This window comes from Pelodiscus sinensis, chromosome 5 (assembly GCF_052426305.1).
Source record: "Pelodiscus sinensis isolate ZL-2025 chromosome 5, ASM5242630v1, whole genome shotgun sequence".
In the NCBI taxonomy this organism is placed as follows: domain Eukaryota; kingdom Metazoa; phylum Chordata; order Testudines; family Trionychidae; genus Pelodiscus; species Pelodiscus sinensis.
In genome coordinates, this window is record NC_143056.1 from 82,109,606 (window position 1) to 82,130,594 (window position 20,989).

Below are 20,989 nucleotides of genomic sequence, written 5' to 3' on the forward strand. Positions count from 1 at the left end.
CATAGGGGCTGCTCCAGCATTCAACACTGTACAGTATACTTCTAAACCTTCCCCTGAGTAAGTCTACTTCTGCAACAGTAATGACATTGCATGATCTCTTCGCTGCCACATGGAAGCAGGAGCAGGTATATCAAGAGAAGCAATTTGGCTATTAGTGTGTTTCCTCTTAGTTTGGAGCTAGCCCATGTGGAACATCCTACTTTAAAAAACACCACCACTTGTGGCCCTTCAGTGAATTTGTTGGATGTAGCTTATTCAGCCATGCAGATGCATTTCTAGTAAGAAATGTGACTTAGAAGTGCAGGGCTAACTTCATATGAAACTTCAAAGGGACTGGGCTGTTTGGTTTGGGAGTTGTCTCCTTGCTAGCACACTGCCAGTTTGTTTCTTCATGCTGCCAGTTCCTGTGTTGTCTCAAAATCTGTTGATAGCAGCATTCCTTTGTTTCCTTGTGGAACAACTGAAATCACCACTGGATGCTGGGAAGGGAAGCACTATTGGGTGTGAGGAAATGGCAAATATTGTTTTCAGGAGAGATTTTCAAAGGCAAACTTGTCAGACAGGCACATACCTGCCATTTGTGCCTTTGAAAATCTCTCACTTCACCTTTTTCACTGTTGCCTGTAGTTGCACATATTTTGACAGTAGCTTTTTATAGACTGTCCACTCAGATGAATGGAAGATCAGAGACTAATACAGCTTATTGTTTCATAGAAGCATTAAGCCTACTGAAGTGGTAAAGAGAAAATGACATTTGAGTTAAAAGATCTTGCTGCTCGCTTAAAGGGGAATCATTTAAGTGATGAAACAGATCAGCCCTTCTGCAAACTCTTTTGTCATTTCTGTTGAGAGTTCAGTGGAATCCCCCTAAGAATGCAGGTTATTGCAGAGGATAATGTGGATTGTGAATGTATCAGATAAGTCACATGAGCTAGGTGTTGAGGGGAACCAGTGTGTCATCTAAAAGATAACTTTACATAGACTAGCAATAAAGAGAATTAGATGTGCAGTGGCTAGAGCTGGTTGGAAATCTTATAATGACGCTCAGTTTTATTGGAAAATGCTGATACAGCACAGCTATTACCTATTTGACTACACTTTAGTCAAAACACAGGTTTCTCCATCTCTCTGTTAGCTCCAGAGTATGAAGATGCACAACACTGGGGCACTTTGTCTCCCACTCAAGCTTTGGGAGAAAGGCAGTGCCTCTCAGGCTCCCTATGCTGGAAGATTGGCAGGAAGACAAACCAGCTGGGCTTCCTGCCTTCAGCTGCAGGGTTGGAAAGTTCTTGTCAATTTCACAAGTGAAACTAACAAAAGCCTTCCTCAAGGACAGCTTGGAAGCACCCAAACATTGTTTTGGTTCTCCTAATATGGAATTTTTCTTGGTTTCGAATTAAACTTTTTTTTTTCAAAAACATGAAAATCTTCATAGAAAAGGGTGCCCCTTTTATGGGCAGCTCTAGAACTGACCCCAGTGTCTCAGGATTGTAAAGATCACCATATGGTCCTCATCAAGAGATACATATGAATAATTTTTGTTGTGGAGATTTGCTAGGATTTGATGCATTTACAATAATGAACTCATGTTCAGAACTCACAAATGTAATTTTTGTATGCCACATATATTTATAGTTCCTGTTTTTAAAAGATTTTGCCCAGTTAGTATTCACAGTGGTAACTTGCTAAGAACCTCAAAGTCTCCCATTATTTGCTTAAATTAGAAAAGGTTGCAATGTTCTGATCTGTAAAGAAGAGGACCTCCTGGATTGTATCATTCTGTCTTTTTTTGGAGTTATCTGCCTGAATTGCATGCTATGTATGACCTGTAGTCTCCATAAGTCACATCTTGACACTAAAGATTTAGACAGCCAAATGCTAAGATGGACGTATGGCCCAGTGAGTGGGGCAGAGGACTGCGTTCTCTTTTTAGATCTGTCATTGACTCCCAGTTTGACCTTGGGCAGGTCACTTAACTCTTCTGTGCCTGTGTCCTCATTCTTAAATTTCACCTACTAGGAAAGCACTTGGAGGCCTTCAGATGAAAAATGCTAGGTATTAAGTATATCAGCTGGGCTGCAGTCAGCTTAGAGTTGTTTTTTGATAGCTGGCTTCTGAATGTGTGTAAATATCGGCATTAGCAGAAACTAAAAACTACTCAGGAAATCTTCTGGTTCTTTGATTGTTGTGTGTTTCTTTTTTAACACCAGAGGGTTTTTATAAGTGATCTGGTCCCTCTGTCCATTTCAACTTCCCTTCCCTTCCCTTGCTGTCTGTGTTCCTAATAGTTGCCTATTGGATCAAAGCTTCAGAGAGCCTCCCATCCACCCATTCTGAATTCTCATTAAATGCAGTTTATATCTCTGATGTTAAATAGCCTGTTATTTTACTTTACAGTTTTAAATGATTGCTGTCTGTGTGTTCTATTTTTAAAACAATTTTTCGTGGGGGGGGGGGTGTTGGTGTGTATGTGTAAAATCAATGAGCAGGGACAGTGCACAGTTATTTACACAGCAGCTCCTGCAGCTCTAATGTAATATTATCATTTAAATGCTTGCCGAGTATTCAGGCATTCAAGGTCTGTACAGCATGCTCTGCAGTGCTGGAGCCCTAGGGTAATGTTTTTCATAGCTGTTTATTCCTAAATACTCTTGACGGAAATACAAATGCCACCAAAGCGCCCAGTATGGTTTCAGGTATTGGAAAAGAGAGGGAAGAATAGAGTGCCTTGTATTGTTTCAGAGATGGCACTGAGCACTTAAAATATGTCTGAAAAAGAAGCCGAGAAGCAATAAGAGCTGATTGAGAGAAATAGGGTGATAAAACAACATAGAAAATTGATCTGCAAAGCTTGCACATTTATTTGTAAAATTCTCCTCCGGAGAAAATTTAGACACTAAATGTACTACCAATATTGTGGTTAACGATTAGCAGCGCTGGGCATATTTTTAATTATTTGTCCTTACCTTGGAGAACCTTCACACTCATTTCTCCTTTGTTGAATTTCCTTGACGAAGTAATGAGAGAGGCCACCTCAACCAGAGAGGCCATTCAGAGATCCATCCAACATGAAACTTTGGGAGTTGATATAAAAGAAAGCACTGCACCTGCAGATTAAAAGGCACTTTGTTGTAATGAGCCTGGATAATGCATGTTGGTCTTTCATGTTCACTGTGTTGGCAGGGATCAAAGTCTATGTGATGGATCAGTTTCATGTTCACCAGCTGGTAGGAATAGTGACAGGAATTTTAGGATTACAAAGGTTCATTCAGCAAAAAGGATGCAAACTCAGTTTACAGGAACATTGTTAAATTCCATAGCAGAGGCCTGACTTTTTGCTTTCCTCTGAAGCTGTGAAGATTTAAAAAGCTTTTTTGGTGTCTGGATCCATTTTTTTTGTCTACCCTTGTTTTGAACAGAGTTCAGCCAAAAACCTATCAACCACCACAATGGTGTGATCACATATAATAATCAGACCTAGATCTTATGTAGCAGATGTTTGTGTTATCATTTTTAATTTCAAGATTGTGAGGGTAAGTCTATAGACAGTGATACAGGCCCCAATTCAATAGGCACTTAAGCACTTCTATAAATTCCATTACATTCATTGAGAACTGAGCATGCTTTGCAATTGGGGCCACAATCACTGTGTGCATTAAAGAGATCAGCTATGTGTTTGCTTGTACATGTATATATGTGTGAATATGCACACATACACACAAACACTTAAAAGAGGCAGGATTCAAGTCTAATATAGAATTGACCCTAAATTCTTGACGTCCTTATTGAGTCTGTTTGCAGGATGCTGTCTCCTGAGATATGTGATCTAAAGTCATTCAGCCTCTACTTTCCAAATCCTTACCTGAAAGTCTGTCTGTCTGTCTGTCTATCTGTGTGTGTCTCTCTCTCCTAAGAACTGTTTCTTTAACAAATGTTTGTTTCACCAGATTCTGGTGTTTTAATGAAATTTCCACTGGCCTGCAAAGACTTGATTTGATGGAAACATTTCCTAGCTCAGCTCTGTGCCTCATTTTCCCCATCACCATATATAACATGCGTCAGGAGGTAGCCAAGTTAGTCTGTTACAGAAAGAAACAACAAATGGTCTGGCACTTTATAGACTAACAAAACATGTAAATGATATCATGAGCTTTCGTGGGCACTGGCCACTTGGCACAGGTCTATAAAGTGCTACCAAGACCATTTGTTGGGTTTTTTTTCATATACAGTATAACATGTTTGGCTTGTGGGGATTTTTAAATCAAATTCCACTTTCAACTCTCCATATTGCTCTCAGGCTTTCAACTTGAATTCCCATTACTTGCAGTTTTGTTCATACCAAACCAAAGGCAAATTGCTGATGTTATTCACAACAGACTGTGCTACCAGAGGTGTTCAGATTAAATCTAGGGTGTTAAATTCAGATTCCACGTGCCATGCTTCTCTTCCCTCTCCCTCCATTTCACTGGTGACGGGGAACTGTAACCATAGCAATAACATTTAAAGTTTTCCAGGAGTGCTACAGAAATCATTTTCTCTCTCCTCCCTCCTCTGACAATTCAGGAAAATGGAGCTTATTACGGATAACATTCTTTTCCTCCGTGACTTGATAGGAGAGTAGCAGGGGCACTTGGCAATCCCAGGGAAAACTGCCTGTAGCACAGAACTGCTCCTCTGAAATGAGAAGCCCAGCTGGGCTGCCCACTGCTGCAATTTGCTTCACCTGAAATGGTTTCTGTCTCCTTCACTATAAACTTAGATGGTAGAGTTTTGCTCTGCTACAAATTGTAAATGGGAAAAGAAAGCGGGAAAAGTCATAAAAAGAATCAAAAATAGAGAAAATGTATAAAAGCCTTGAGATAACCTTAAACCTCAAAAAGAAGAAGAGTAATAATACTATAAGCTGCCTTTATGTTACCTCTCCCAGCAAGCCACATGGGCTACTGCATCACAGCAGTTCAAACTGCAACACAGTAATATATCAGGAGACATAAAAATCCTAGTAAAGAGAGAGCAGTCAACAGCCCACTGAAACCTGAAAGTCTGTCAGAAAGAGAGGGGGAGGTTGTTAATATGGAGTTAACAGTGATCACACTAAAAATAAATATCACGGGGTGAATATCAAATGGTGGTTTGAAAGTGGAGATGTATGGGCTGGAATGGATGTGATGAAGCAGTAAATCCCTACGGCCCACTATAGTGTAGGTACACAGACTGCCAAGTTCAGATATGATGGTGAGGGATTCCTAAACTGCAAGACACCTATTCATGCAAGATTCAAGGATCAGCCCCCAGCTAGACCCTGCACCGTTACTGGTTTTAACATCCTCTAGGGCAGGCAGTGATTTTAATTCCTAAACGGATGGTCAGAGTAGTGCAAAGAAAGCTTCTTTACAACAACCCAGGGCCAAGGCCTCCTGAGCTGGGATATGCATGTATAATTCACAGGTATAAATTGGGCAAACTTTATTTTAAATCAAGATGGCTTCTGACAGCCTGCCCTGTAGGTACCTGGGAAATAGAAGTAAACTCTGGGGAGTCTACAGAGAAGCAACAAGACATTTTGGTTATCCATCATTGAGGAAACAAAGGGGACCGTGCTCTTTGCATCTATGAACTATGTCTCCCCAACACTGTAGGTTGGTGGCACTGAGAAGTGCCTTAGACCAAAGCACTGGTGTGTATTTGATCTCCTTGGAGACAGCAGACTTGACATTGATGTGGGCATCCATTGACTGGGACCAGATGCAACTGGCAGACACTCCTGGAGAGCTGGGGAATTGAAGTACACCAGAGGTTAACCTGCCATGAAAAGTTAGGCATGGCAACATCCTACGGAGTTTGTTTGGCTGGTTAACAAAGGAAGTGGCAGGAAATTGTGGCACATTAGAAGATCAAGAATTCCCTCTTTTAGTAAGGCAGAGGGGTGGCAGGGTGACTTACAGACAGAGGTGGTGCTAGCTTATTGGGGGCCCTAACATGAATATTTTGGGACACACACACCCCCAACACACAACAGAGAATAAAAAGCAAATAGGGGGTCCTTTTAAGTGACTTGGTACCCTAAGTAATTGCTTAGTCTGCTTATCGCAAGTCCTGGGATACCCCAAGAAAACATGACACCATATCACAAAGGATGATACACTGTGTTGAGATATCTCTATCAGAAGGGGCAGGGCTAGGGGCAGCCAGCCCTCTGCACCCCCTAGGACCAGACTTCATTCCCACATAGGATCTGGCTGGGATTTAAAGGGCCTGGGGCTCCGGATACTGCTGCTGCCATGGGCCCATTTCAGTTGCTGTGCCCCAGAGCAACTGCTCCCTTTGCCCTCACCATTGGAAGCCCTAGATGTGTCCCACCACATCAGCCAGAGGTGAGAAGGATTATAAGGCTCTCTATGGTCTTCCTATTTTTAGTTTTCATCCCAGGCCCAAATAGATGTGTCCGTTTTCTTGCTAGGTAGGGGGGGTGACATTTTCCTTTCTTTTCAGCCCAGAAGCAACATTTTTGCATGTTTATAAATATCCGTTGTCATTCTTCAGTTAATCAAAGTTTAAGTGTTTTCTCCCAAGCACAGTTGTTCAGAGGTTTTAATAATTCAGAAACCCTTTTTTACTTCAGACCTGGCAGTGCTACCTGCAGCCCTCAGTGAGGAATGTGATCTTTGTTAGGTTGAAAAGATTAGATGAGAAATAAGTTACAACCAAGTAGGGGGAAGACATGTTTCCCTACAGACTGAAGTGCATTGCAGAGTGTGATTATCCAGACATACAGATGTTATGGCTCCCAAAGCAACTATACTGTAACCTGGTTACACCACACACAGATTTTACACTATCCATGAACTATACAGACAATAAATCCAAATCCTGCATTGGCACCAGGAGCTGAGGAGTTGTTGCTGTGGGGACTAGGAATTTTAATTCACTAGTTTTTGTATAGTAAATAGGGGAACGATGGAACACCAGTAGGATGAGTAGCACTTTATTCTTTCATTTCTTTTACAGTTGCCTGAAGTCTGGATTTTTTTTTAGACACCCCATATCTTGCTCTCCCTTACACTTTTTGAATCATATTGACAACCCAACCTTACAAAAAGACAATGTTAGTGCATCTCTGTAGGAAAGTGTCATAGCCACATAGATATAGGGATTGGGTTTTAATTATAGCTATACACCTCTAGCTGTAATGAAAGGTCTGTCAGCATATCCATTCTGTCCATGTGCATATTCAGAGGGTTAAAACATATACGTGCACATTCATTCTGGAATGAAGCAAGGCAAGTAAATTCTCAGCATGGGCATAATTAATGACTTTCAACTCAATTTGGTGACAGATCACGTCGTCTGTCTAAATTTCAGATGTGCAAAGAGAGGCAGGATTGTGCTTTTGCATACTTTGTATCTTCCTATTTATAAATAAAAAATTGCCTCCATTTCAAAAATGAAGTGTCATTGCCTTTAGCTAATACAGAGCAGCTGACACGTCCATGAAACTTTGAAATGTTCCTTTGAGATCGGTGAGACAGCATCTGTCTCAATCTGGTAGTGGTCAGAGCATCCGCATGGGAGCCAAGAGTTCCTGAATCGTGGAGTGCCCCAGATACTGAGAGCTGAGACAAATGTCAAACACTTGATTTTGAAGAATCTGTCATTCTTACTGAGCATGTCTACTTGGTGTGGATAATTACTAAGTTCTAACTGAACCGACCAATCCTGCTCCCATGGAAATTAATAGGGGTTCTGCTATTGATTTCAAAAGGCACAGTACTAGGTCCTAAACTAGTAGAATTCTCTCCCAGCATAAATTAGCCCCGAGAGAGCTTTTGGGGATGGTCTTTCTTTGCTTATTTCAAAGACCTGGCTAGGAAATTGGAAGATTTCTGAGAGGGTGTTACAAAACCCAATGCCTGCTGTGACATGGACTCCTGTGGAATAAGAGGTTTTTTGAAGTATTCCGAAAGCAGCTATCACTGTAATATCTATGCATTGTCACTTAATTTTTGCGTCAGTTTCCAATTCTGTAATATTGGGTAATACTTACCTACCAACTTCCCAGAGAGATTTGCGGATTAAGTTGTTAATTTTTGTAACTAATTCTTGTGGCCTCAATTCAGCCCTCTGTGCCTAGTCCCCTTTACATGAAATAATCTCATTGCACCAGGTCCACAGTCACTGCTTATTCAGTTCTCTTTTAAACCCCCCCCCCCCCATCCTAGAGACTCTGTTTTTAAAAAAATACATAACACTTGTGAGATGAAGAGGGAATAAAATAGCTTCTTCTTCTGGTGCTCCCAATTTGTCTTGCCTTTCTGGATCTTTCTTGGAGAGATCTCTCTTGACATTTGACTCTTGTATGGCACAGATCCCGTTGGTGGCATCTTACTAATAATCATTGTAAAGTGCTTTGAAGAAGAGGGAGTGTTATTATTCCAAGCAAAAACTTTTTTTTCCCGTAATTCTTTCTCTTGTTCTTCTGTGCCTCGCTTTCTCACATTCTTTATTCCTAATTATATTCGAAAATAATAAACAAGCTGCAGAGTAATACAGCAAATGTGGATGCTGTGATCTTAGCAGAATTGTGGGTTCTTTCACTAAGTATTGATACCTCTTCATATGTTTCACCTCTTTTAGCTTTGGATAGAGGATTTGCTTTGTGCATCTAAACATCCTTATTTTTGCATAGTCTCTCATTTTCCCTTGTGAACTAGCTTGCAAGTTTGTTTACATATCATACCATGCACACCACTGGAGAGGCCCAGGCCTTCATAATATGTATTATTATAAACAGCTTCCAGATGGTTAAGCAGGTGTATTGTGAATTGATTTTCATGGCCTGGGCATGTAAGTTTAAGATATGAGGCTGGGGATTACCTCAGTTGATTTCATATTAAGAAGTGATCAAGAAAACATGTTAGATGGAGTTTGACAGCAGAAGCTTGGAGGTTGAAAGTGTGTGTTTGTGTATTAACTATGAGTTTCCCGTGCACAGGCTCCCTCTTTCTTTCATCTAGAGGAAGGGACAGTCCAGGGGCCCAGCACGGAGGTGTCTTGCCTTACAGGATCAATGGAATCACAACATGGTAAAAAGTGTCAAGCAAGCAGAATTTCCAAGTTCAAGCATTTGACTGCTCTTGAATTTTCCTCCCTTTGGGGAGAAGAAAAAGCTTTAATTTACAAAGTGTCACAACCCATTACAGCGCATCCCATCTCAATACACCGCTGCATGGGGCTGACATTTGTTTGCTTTAATTTCTCAAAATAGCTTTTATTTAGAGCAAATGTTCTTGGTTTAATTCAAACAGTTCTTTTTCTTCTCTACGCTGTACATGCCAGTTCCCATGGGGACAGTCACTCCTGCAGTGCTTTGCCTGGTGTTGGTGAACTGTCAGCCCTTGTCAGAGGTTTTAAATTATTTTTCTTATTAGTAACAGAACACTTCTTTGTTGCCTCCAAACCAAAACGCTCACTACATAGATTGGAATGGTGCTTATATTATCTGGTTGTAATACAAAGTAGCCCAGGAGTCTTGCAATTCCACCAACGCATAGGAAGTGTGATTTTTGTTAGGGTTTCTTTTTTGGAAGCGAAGGTAATTCAAGAAATCACTGTTATTCAATGGCATTTTTCTTACAGCCAGGGATGAATTAAGATAATCTGGGTCCCTAGCACAGTGCCACAAGAAAGTCCCTGTAGGAAATGGCAGTGGAATGGGCCACTCCTACAAGAACAGTCTGTAAGGCTAGTGGGGCAGCCCGACTCTCACCCTGGTACATTCTATATGAGACATCCATGAGTTAGATAATGACATAGAGAGTACAGTTACAAAGTTTGCGGACAACACCAAGATGGAGGGATTACAAATGTTTTGGAAGAAGAATTAAAATTCAAACTGATCTGGACAAACTGGAGAAATGGTCTGAAGTAAATAGGATGAAATTCAATAAGGACAATGCAAAATACTCTTCCCAGGAAGGAATGATCAGTTGCACACATACAAAATGGGAAATGACTCCCTAGGAAAGAATACTGCGGAAAGGGATCGGGCAGGGGAGGGTGTCATAGCGACCCATAAGCTAAACGAGTCAATAGTGTAACACTCTTGCAAAAAAAAAAAAGTGAATACCACTCTGGGAGGTATTAGCGGGTATGTTGTAAATAAGGCACAAGAGGTAATTGTTCTGCTCTACTCTGCTCTGATTAGGCCTCAACTTAAATATTGTGTTCAGTTTTGGGTGCCAAATTTCAGGAAAGATGTGGACAAATCAGGAAAAGTCCAGAGGAGAGCAACAAAAATGAGTAAAGGTCTAGAAAACATGACCTATGAGGAAAGATGGTGGGGGAGGGGAGGGAACTGGGTTTATTCAGTCTAGCAAAGAGAAGAATGAGTGGGAATGTGCATTTCCAAACACATAAAAGGTTGTTGCGTGGAAGAGGGAGAGAGACATATTTTTCTTCACCTCTAAAAATAAGAAAAGAAATAACGGGCTTAAATTGCCAGGGAGGTTTAGGTTGGATTTCAGGAAAAACTTCCTAAATGTCAAGATGGTTAAGCACTGCAATAAATTGCCCAGGAAGGAATAGAAATTTTTAAGAGCAGATTAGACAAACAACTGTCAGGGATAGTCTAGATAATATTTGTCTTGCCATGAGAGATGATGGGAGTAGATTACTTGAGGTTCCTTCCAGTCCTGTGATTCTATGTCCCCATTTTGGGCAGAGGCCTCTCCCCTTCCTACACCATCGCCTCATCCTAGAAAAGGGAGGACATGGCTTCCACACTGCAGCACAGAGAAACTGTTAAAGAAGCCCTGCCAATGCCTCAGCAGACCTATGAGGGGCTCATGTTAGCCATGTACCTGAGACAGTGGTGTCAGTGGGCCCTACCCCCACACAAAACTATGAGTTTCAGTGTTAACTCCCCCACAGAAATGAGTGGGACTGTTCACACCCCTCAGCACCGTAATTTTGGGTGCTCTGACAACTCAGGTAGCCATTACAGCATCAGTTATTCTTGGTTCGCTTTCAGGCTGTTCCATGCAGCATTTGGTAGTCTTATGTTAATGTCTAACAACCCCAATTAGGACTGCACCTTGCTGGATGCTAAAAGAAAAAAGAGAGAGAGAGAAATTCCTGACTAAAACCATACATTAATCTGTAATTAGATGTGTGCTTAGCAAGCGAAACATTCAGATGTTACTCTGCCCTTTTGGGGTTTTGGTTGTAGTCTCATGAGCATTGTATTTTTTTGGCTATGGTCTCGCAAGCACAGTAAGCATTGCATGTCTTGTAAATGACTAGTACAGATAATAGAGAACAATGGGAGAACCTGACTGCACCACTGCCTTCAGTTTGTGGAATGCAATTGCCTCGGGAGCCGGAGTGATCCAATTTACAGATTTTTTTTTTTTTTTTTTTTTTTTACACTAAGTGTCCGTGAAGTCATACACATCTGCCTGGTAGGCAGTCAAGGCTCTGCCTCCTGAATGGGCAAACTCCATTTCTGTTCATAGCACTAGCACGCAAAGCCAGTGGGGTAAGCCAGGGGAACCCATTTCAGAGGTTCCAGAATGGCGTTAGCTTCAATACTCCTGATGTCTAATAGCAGCTCAGAGCCAAAGTGGTTGTTTCTCTAAGATACGACCCTATACGTAGGTCTGGAAGAACTGGGTTTTTACTGGTAAATATCAATAAATGTTGGTTTTATGTACTCTCGCAAATTGACAAAAAATGTCATCAATGATATCTGAAATTGACAAAGTAGGGAAAATGCTGCTTGAGAACAAGTACGGTTTGATTTAAGAATATTTGCTCATATATTTTGACATGTTGACAGTTTGTCTTTTAACAGTTATAACGCTTGAACTTTCTGAATCTCAGCATCTACTGCCATTAAATAATTAGTGCCTGCCCCCTCAATTTCCCACAACTGTGAAAATTTAAATGGATAAAAATAAAAAATGGTTAATATCTGTAATTTTGTGCAACTGTGAAAATTTAAACAGATAAAATAGGGGAAAAAGCTTAAAAATAAACATCAATATTGTCTGTCAAACTTATGTTAAATTGAATTCTGCAATTTCACAATTATGTAAAATTAAACTCTACATATTTGATATCAGGTTAACGGTAGTCTAGGTATGCATGTGTTTACTTCCTTATAGCCAGATGCATATCCAGTGCCATTTAATCAGTTGGTAATTAATTGATGAGGGTCTTCTGGAGGCAGCCTTTTTCTTGTTTTCTTGTAACATTTTATTGTTGGGGAAAGTACCTGGAAGCAGATCATTGGGGCAGTCCTGTGCAGTGCATCTTCCTGTTGTTCTACACATTTCCATAAGCAATTCCAAGCATATAGGTGAGGGAATAATGATTCCTGCCAGTGCACCAGGAAAACTGTTTAGGTTGGAAGAAGTGAAAGAGGTAGGGTTGCCAGGGATACAGTTTTTGACTGGACCGCCCAGCTTAGCAGCTTCAATCCACACCACTGACTGGACCATTAACATTCCTATCAGCAGTGCGAAGGCAGGCCTTCCTACGTGCCCTAACACTGCATGGCTTCCTAGAAGTGGTGGCATGTCCCTGTAGCCCCTAGGTGCAGGGATGGCCAGGGAGACTTGCACACTGCTCCCACGCCAAGCACGGGCCAATGGGAACTGTTGGGGGTAGCAGCCAGTGGGAAATACAGGGTGGTGCCTATGGGCAAGGGAAGTGTGCAGAGTCCCGTGGCTGCAGGAACATACCAGCCACTTCTAGGAGCCATCTGAGGTAAGCACTGTCCAGAACCCACACCTCAAATCCCCTCCTGCATCCCAACCCCTTCCCTAGCCCTGAGTGCCCCCTGCACCCAAACACATCTCAGAGCCCACACTGCTTCCCTCACTGCCTCCCACACTATGGACCCCTTGGCCCCAGCCCTGACCCCTTTCGTGCACTACAAACCCCTCATCCCCTGCCCCATCCCAGAGCCCTTACCCACTGCACCCAAACTCCCTGCTCCAGCACGGAGCCTCCTCCTGAACTCTGAACCCCTAATTTCTGCCCCACACTGGAGCCTTCACCCCTAGCTGGAGCCCTGACCCTTACTCCAATCCCCTGCACCAGCCTGGTGAAAATGAAAGAGTGGGCAAGAGTGCGGGACAGTGAGTGATGGAAGGAGGGGAGGTGGAGTGTGCAGAGGCAGTGCCTTGGAGAAGATGTGGGGTCTTAGGGAAGAAGTGGGGCAAGAGTGTTTGGTTTTCTGAAATCAGAATATTGGCAACCCTCGAAATGAGAGTGCTGGAGGGTTTAGAACAGTGTGTGGTTGATCAGCAGCCACTGGAGGCGTATCCCTCAAAGCTATTGGGTTGATTTGTTATTTATCAGTTTTCCTTGTCACCATGTCTCCCTCAGGGCCCAGTTCTTCTCTCTCTCTCTCTCTCTCTCATGTGGCGAGGAGAGGACAGCCCAGTCAGAAAGCATAAGACAGAGAAAGAAGCAAGGGAGTATTGGACATCTGTAATCACTGAAACTGCGGATCCCTCTTGCACCATGCGGGCCCCTGGCAATCTACTGCTGCCTTGTTTGGATCCATTTTGACCTCCCACCGTGTGAGACAAATGAAGTAATTTCAGAAAGGCCAGCAATCTTGTGAGGGTTAAGTTTAAAGCACAGAGGACTCTGCCTGAAGAGCTTATGTCTCTGGAGCCCTTTAGATTACTCTGCCTTGTACTTGAGGAATCACAGCTTAATCACCCCTTCTTCAAACAATTCATTCAAATATCCCTACTGCCTCAAACACAGAACATGCTGGAGTGCTTACCCTTACAGGCTGGGCTACCTTGGAAAGCAAGGGCACAAGACTTGATCGAAGAATGGTTGGCCTTGTGTGTTGTATTCGATATTCTGTCCTTTCCCATATTTGGTTAGTAGCTGAATGAATAAGAAAAAATGAGAGAGATTGGCAGGCTAAGACTGGGCAGCTGGAATGAGACAGAAAGTTGGTCTGTTGATCTGGGAGCCTCAATGCAATCAGCGGCTATGTTAGGGTAATTTAATGGCAGGGGTTGCCTTTTGCTTTCCTTTGCTTTCCTTTCTCTCCAGCCTATTTTTTTCCCCTGTGCAAAGTAGCCTGCATCCATTTAGTCATAGCTGTAGCCATGCCTTTCACTGCCTGGGGGGTCTCAGCACATGCCACAAGGGCCGTCAGTTCAGTACTCAACGAAAGAATGGGTCTGTGGGGAGTTTCTAGATCTTGATGGCTTTGACTCTGGGGTTGCTCAAGTGATGAGAGCAAAGCAAATTGTAACTGTTGGCTCCTCAGTGCAATTAAAACAGCTGCAAATGTTCACAGTGAGGCAGAGGCGTGATTGTATCAAGCCTCCTCACCCCCAGGGCTATCACTATTGTGGTGCACTGCTTTGAAGACAGGGTTATTAAAGGACCATACAAATAAAGAGATAATACCTTTGTAAAGAGTAGTTGTTTTTATGTTCTTAGTCTGGGCCCCCTCTTCCTATACTCTGCCCGTGGAGCTGGTCCTGTCTGACCAAGCATCATCCCCTTTCTGTCAGAGCAGCAACTCAGTGCCTAATTCCCTTAGCATCACTACTCTCACCTCACTCCAGCATGAAGGCAGATACATAATGCCTTGCTCAAAGACCGTGGATCTGGGTTCCCCTGTGCTTTCTGCTCTGCTCGTGACATGTTTTTTGAAGCAGTCACTTCTAAGTTAACACACAGATAGGAAGGGGCTGCTTTAAGTTCAGTGGGCAATGGTTTTTATTACTTCAGGCATGCACCAAGCATGGAAGGTTCATATAACAAGACAAAATGACAATTCTCATTTAACACAAAGAAAACATGTATATACACATCATAAACAATTAAGATCTTGTGAGTAGCACTAGAGTTTCTTAAATCCAGGCTTTTCAACCAGATGAGTGTGGGGCAAAGATCAAGTAAGTTTGGCATTATATCTGAACAAATTAAAATATGAAACTTTATTGCACCACTCAGAGGCTGATTTGAGACGTCCCCTCACAGGTAATATGTGATGTTTGTGGATGATGTATATTGGGTTCCTGGTATGGGTTTTGACTCTTAGTTATTTCATTCTTGTGTGGAATAGCAGCATTTGGGATCAACAAATGCACTTAAGATAACATCTGGTTGGTTTAATCAAGAGAGATTAGATACAGAGCAATTTCAATATGAGACCCTCAACTCTGAAATTCTTTTTGCATCTTGGCTTGTCAGAACCCAGATTTGTTAAACTTCAGGATATGTCTCTGACTTGGATGAAGAGCTTTGTGATGATTCAGGGGAGTCTGCATTTGTACACAAAGAAATATTGAGTCCTACTTGTAAATTGTGTTTTATTATGTCTGTGTATTAAATGAGCAAATTTGTAAAAAATTCTAAGGAGATTACTCTGATTAATTGCAGAGGGGGAGTCTGTATTGGATATAGCTGAGGAAGCCTACCTTCAAATCATTCAGATAACTAAGAGAAATCACCCCCCACTCCAGGGATCTCAATTCACATTTCTGCATCATTATAAATAGCCTAAAAATTGCCTAAAGAAGAAACAGTTGCATAAAAGAGGGGGTGATGACACAAGGGGAGGACAAAATCAGAGTGTATCTTACCAAAGGAGGGAAGAGCCTGCCCTTCCCACCCTAATGTTAGAGGCTGTGTTACTAGAGTTGAAGAAATTATTTTGTGATTGCAAAATAATGAAAAGGCCTAAGTAGTATTGGCACTCTGGAGCATCACCCCAAACCCTGATGCCAGTTCACACGTCCAAAAAGCATCATCGAGTCTGGAACTAGAAGGCTGGTTCAGGTGAAAGGAGTAAGCTTGATAATGTTTAAAGACAAAAATATTAATTTGATCAAATGCAATGTACTGAGATTCAAACAATCACGTGCCAGTAACAGCTTCTAGAGGAGGAAAGTTAAAATTTATTTAAAGATATGGGGAGAAGGGACCCTTTCCTCATAAAATGGCTTCCTGTAGCCCATCATTTTAGCTTACATCTCCCACTAGTGAAGGTCCGGCTGTGTTAGCAACAATGGGATAGCGAGTGTAGAGAGCACTGCTGTTCCCAGCATCCAACCAGACATGCCGTGTGGAGATTTGAAGATTATATTTTTAACATTATAGTTTTGGGTTTCTCAGATTTTGGATGCTCAAGTGTTGATATGTGTAGCATGATTCTGAGAAATACCCACAGCTGCCTGTGACTTCAGAGGTACAGCATGCATACCGCTTCAAATGAAGACCAGCTCTAGTGTCAAACGTTGGAATGCCTTATTAAAAATCACTTCTGACTCAGCTTTCCCAACTGTAAAATGAAGGCAATTTCTCTAATACTTATGGGTATTGTGTGTTACTTTAACTGCATATCTTCAAAGTATTTTAATAATTGTGCGCTCTTTTTATTATAAGTGGCAAGGAATCCTAGCCTCAGGAAATGTGGGTACTGGGGATGTATCCCTAAATCCATAGATTGTGGAGTGCAAATCAGTAGGATCTCAGAGATGTGATTAGAAATGGGAAGTCTGCACCTAGCTAGGGTATCATCCAGCACAGGCATAGCAGAATTCTGCATCCTCGGTTATTCTGGTTAGCCATCAGCCCTACAAGTCTTTATTAAAAAACAAATCAAAACAGCCCCCCTGTTCATTTTCTGCACAGTGAAGAACAATATATTAAGTGGAGAATACTGACTGTCTGCTCCCTTCCACCAACTCTTTCTCACTTCAGTCCCCATGCACTGTACATCACTGGGATTATCTCCCAGTTTTTTTTTCTCAGCTAATTCAGATGAGGATATATACAGAGCTGAATGGTTTGAAGATCTGGAATCAGTAGGCTGTGGGCATTAGGACACCCACAGGCTCCTATTTGGACAGAGCAATTTGAGATTTAATTTGTGCTGCTAATTGGCAGAAAAGTTCATCTTTCCTACTTCTTTATTTTCTTCCAAAGTTGAGGTCTTTGCAAGGACAAGTTGAGCTGGTGTCCCAGGTTTCTGAGTATGTCTCAGATCATCAGAATGTCCTAAGACAGTGGTCCCCAACGCGGTGCCCGAGGGCGCCCATGCCGCTCGCTGGGGCATTAGTGTGCGCCCGCCGACAACCTGGGCCGGCCATGCCCCCGGTGCGTGGCGCACTGGAGGTGCCGGCCCCAAGCACACAACATGCACCGGCACCTGGTGCGCGGCGCTCGGGCGGCCCTAGCCCCGGGGCACATGCGGACGCACAGCGCCGGTGCCGGCCCCAGGCGCGCTGCTCGGGCGCCGGCCCCGGGCCCACGGCACAAGGCGCTTGGGTGGCCCCAGCCCCGGCCCTGGCCCTGGGGCACATGCTGGCGCCAGGTGCAAGGGCATCCCCGCCCCTGGCGTACCCCAGGACGTGCGGCCCCATCCCCCGGGCGCCCGGCACGTGAGTGGCCCCGCGCCCGGGAGCCTCCAAAGGTTGGGGACCACTGTCCTAAGAAATTCTAGGAAAAAATATGTAGCACTTTAAAGACTAACAAGATAGTTTATTAGGTGATGAGCTTTCATGGGGCAGACCCACTTCTTTTTTCCCTTTGTTTTACTAAGATCAGACTAACACGGTTACCTCTCTATTACTAAAAAATGCTGTTGCTACTGGTCATTTATCCCCTGGCTTCTGGTAGCAGAATGACTTTACGGCTGCTCAGCTCTCCTCACTGAGCAGACTTCTAGTGAACAATGGAGTCTGGTGAGTCCAAACTCTGTTTCCTGTAACTGAACCCATCCCAGCTGCTGGAGCACTCCAGCTTGAGTTGCACATCTTACTGAGTAACAATTCCATGGGAATTGGCTCCCTGTAGCTCTGAACAGCTGGTTCCAGAAGAAATTTTAAAAGTAGAATGACATGCAAGTCTGGAGGTTGTTGAAAAACGGGATTGAAAGTCAACATGTGACCAGGAAGGGGGAAAATGTCTGACATACAGAGCTCCCTGATTCCCATCTTCCAAGTGACAAGAGCTCCCACCTCAGGCATACTGTTGCAAATTTGTCCCACATCCCTTCCAGTAACTAGACCCTCCAGCTGACACAACCTTTCCTTCACCAGGGTTTTTAACAAATAAACTGAAGTGAGCTGTTACAGTATTTTCAGGATAAATAGTTTCCATTTCACAGCCATCAATACCTCGGCACTTTAAGTCCATTAAACTCCTGGCTTTTATACACTTCAGTAATGGACTGGCTGATTTAAGGTTAAGAAAACCTCTGTTTTAAAGACTACATTAGCAGCCATAAATTTTGAAATCTGACCCCACCATTTGGCATAGGGGTTGTAACGTATCCTTCTTTCCTCAGATTGGGAATCAGCAGGAGGCACGGGTGAGCAAAGTTAGTTTTGCCATGATGACGCAAGGTCATTACATCTGACACCTCGAGAACTTCTAAAAGGCCACAGACTGGAAGGCAGTATCACTTTGGACCTGTGTGTTTGCACATATTGATAAAAGCCAGCAAGGGGATTTCCCAGCATATCCGTGAAAAATGTCCCTGAAAGATACCTTCATTAATGTGTGCTCAAACGTGGTCCTTCCAGTAAGCGGAAAATCTATTCTATTGCTATTCTAACATAGTGTCTCTCGTAGAATCATAGAAATGTAGAAATGGAAAGGACCTTGAGAGATCATCTAGACCAGTCCCCTGCACTGAGGCCAGACCAAATAAACCTAGACTATCCCTAGCAGGTATTTGTACAACCTGTTGTTAAAAATTTCTAATGACAGGGATTCCACAGCCTTCTTTGCAAGTCAATTCCAATGCTTAACTACTCTTTCACTTAGAAACATCAGCCAAATCTCCCTTGCTGGAGATTAAGCCCCATTAATTCTTATGCTACCTTCAGTGGACATGGAAGACAGCTGATCACTGTCTCCTTTATAACAGCCCTTAACATATATCAAGTCCTTCCTTCAATTGCTTTTGTCCAGTTTTTTTTAATCTTTCCTCATGAGTAGGGCCCACCACATTCACAGTCTATTTTGATCAATTTCACATCCACAGGTTTTTAAAATGATCAGCTTCATGGTTTCAGCTGCTTACATCTTAAATTTCATGGTGCTATAACTGTGAAGGTCCCAACCCAAAAGAGAATCATAGGGGTGGGGGGTTCCAACGCTATTGTAGGCAGATTGCGGGATTCCATGCTCATGTCTATGTTGTGTTCAGAGCAGCTGGGCTCTGAAGGCAGCAGCTGCAGAGTTTCCTGCAGCTAGAGAAGGCTACCAGATGCGTAGGTTGGTATGATTTCCCAATTTCTGCTGGGAGCACCGAGGGCTTCTAACTGGCCCATGGCAGATTAATGCATGGGGCCTGTATCCAGGGCCCAGCCCAATTTGAAAAATGGATGCCCTGAGCCCTTGCAGGAGCTATATGGTAGAAGATCCAAGCCTGTGTTGCCCTGATCCCAAGCAGTACCTATGGGCGCTGTGTGGGGTAGTTGCAGCCCTGAGCCCTGGCACCCCGAGTTCAGGCAGGAGCCATGGAGGAGGCAGTCCTGAACTCCAGCAGGGGCTACAAGGCAGAAGCCTGGAACATAGCTCTGGGGCTGCTTCTGCACAGAAGTGAAACAGCAGATTTGAGAGAGATCCGATTTCATAGGGAAGGGCTTATTTTGTGGTCCATGACACATTTTTCACAGCTGTGGAATTGATAGGGCCCTACTCACCAGTCCTCTTTTCTAAGCTTTTTATCCGTTTTGTTACTCTCTAGAAAGGATTGGAGAGACTCCAAAGTATGGCACCCAGGACTGGAAACAATACTCCTTACGAGTGACAAGTAGAATGGGACGATTGCATCCCACATCTTCTATACAACATTCCTGTTAATGAACTCAGCTTTTTTTGCTACCACATCACACTGTTGACTTGTATTTCAATCTGTGATCCTCTATAACCCCTCAATCCTTTTCAAAAGTTCCATCATCTAGCTAGCTAATCCCCATTTTGTAGTTATGCATTTGATTTTTCCTTCCTCCATGTAGTTCTTTACACTTGTCTTTTTGAATTTCATTTTGTTGATTTCAAGCCATTTCTCAACTTTGTCAAGAGTCTAATCCGATCCAGGATAGTGTTGCACCCCATCCCACCTCAATGTCATCCACAAATTTTGTAAATGTACTCTCCATTCCATAACCAGACCCAGGACTTTTCTCTGTGGGGCCCCACTAAATACACCATCCCAATTTGACAGCAAACCACTGATTATTACTCTTTGAATATGGTCTTTCAACCATCTGTGCATCAGCCTTATAGTAATTTCATCTAGACCACATTACCATTACATGAGTGTCATGTGGGACTGTGTCAAAGTCCTTACTAAAATCAAGATATATCATACCTGCTGCTCCCCTGTCTCTATCCACTAGGGCAGTAAACCTGTCAAAGAAGGGAATTAGTTTGGTTCTTGACAGTATCTGGTAACCATTAACTTTTTGTTTAGTGAAAGGGAAGCAAAACAGATATTAAGTAGGGATGTGAATGACTAGTCGACTAATACACTGTATGATAAGCAAATGCTTATTGGATAGTCAACAGGGCAGTCGATTAGTCATTCCCCCCACCCTTGCTGCCTCTATCAGAAAGAGGCAGAAAGAGTGGGGGAAGAGAAGGAGGTACATCAAAGCAGCAGTGACACATGGAGCATGGGGCCAGACCCCAGGCTCCACATAGCGCTGCCACTTTGAAACACCACATGCAGCCCGGGGCCAGTGGGAGTGTCCCCAGGCTGAATGTGGTGTTTCAAAGCGGCAGCACCACAGGGAGCACAGGATCATCACAGGACTCCCCCACTGATCCTGGGCTCCATGCGGCACTTTCGCCTTTGAAGTATAGCAACAGCCCAAGGGCTGTTGCTACACTTCAAAGGTGGAGGCACCCTATCAACTAATTGAATAGTTGATGCAAAATGCATTGACTATTTGATTAGTCAATTACTCGCTATTTAACATCCCTA

General features: G+C 43.0%; 1 protein-coding gene across 7 annotated transcripts in view; it reads left to right on the top strand.

The window, feature by feature from the left end:
- LOC102449934 (transmembrane protein 263-like) overlaps nucleotides 1-20,989 on the top strand; it is a 404,675-nt gene that overhangs the window by 262,781 nt on the left and 120,905 nt on the right. The window lies entirely within an intron of this gene.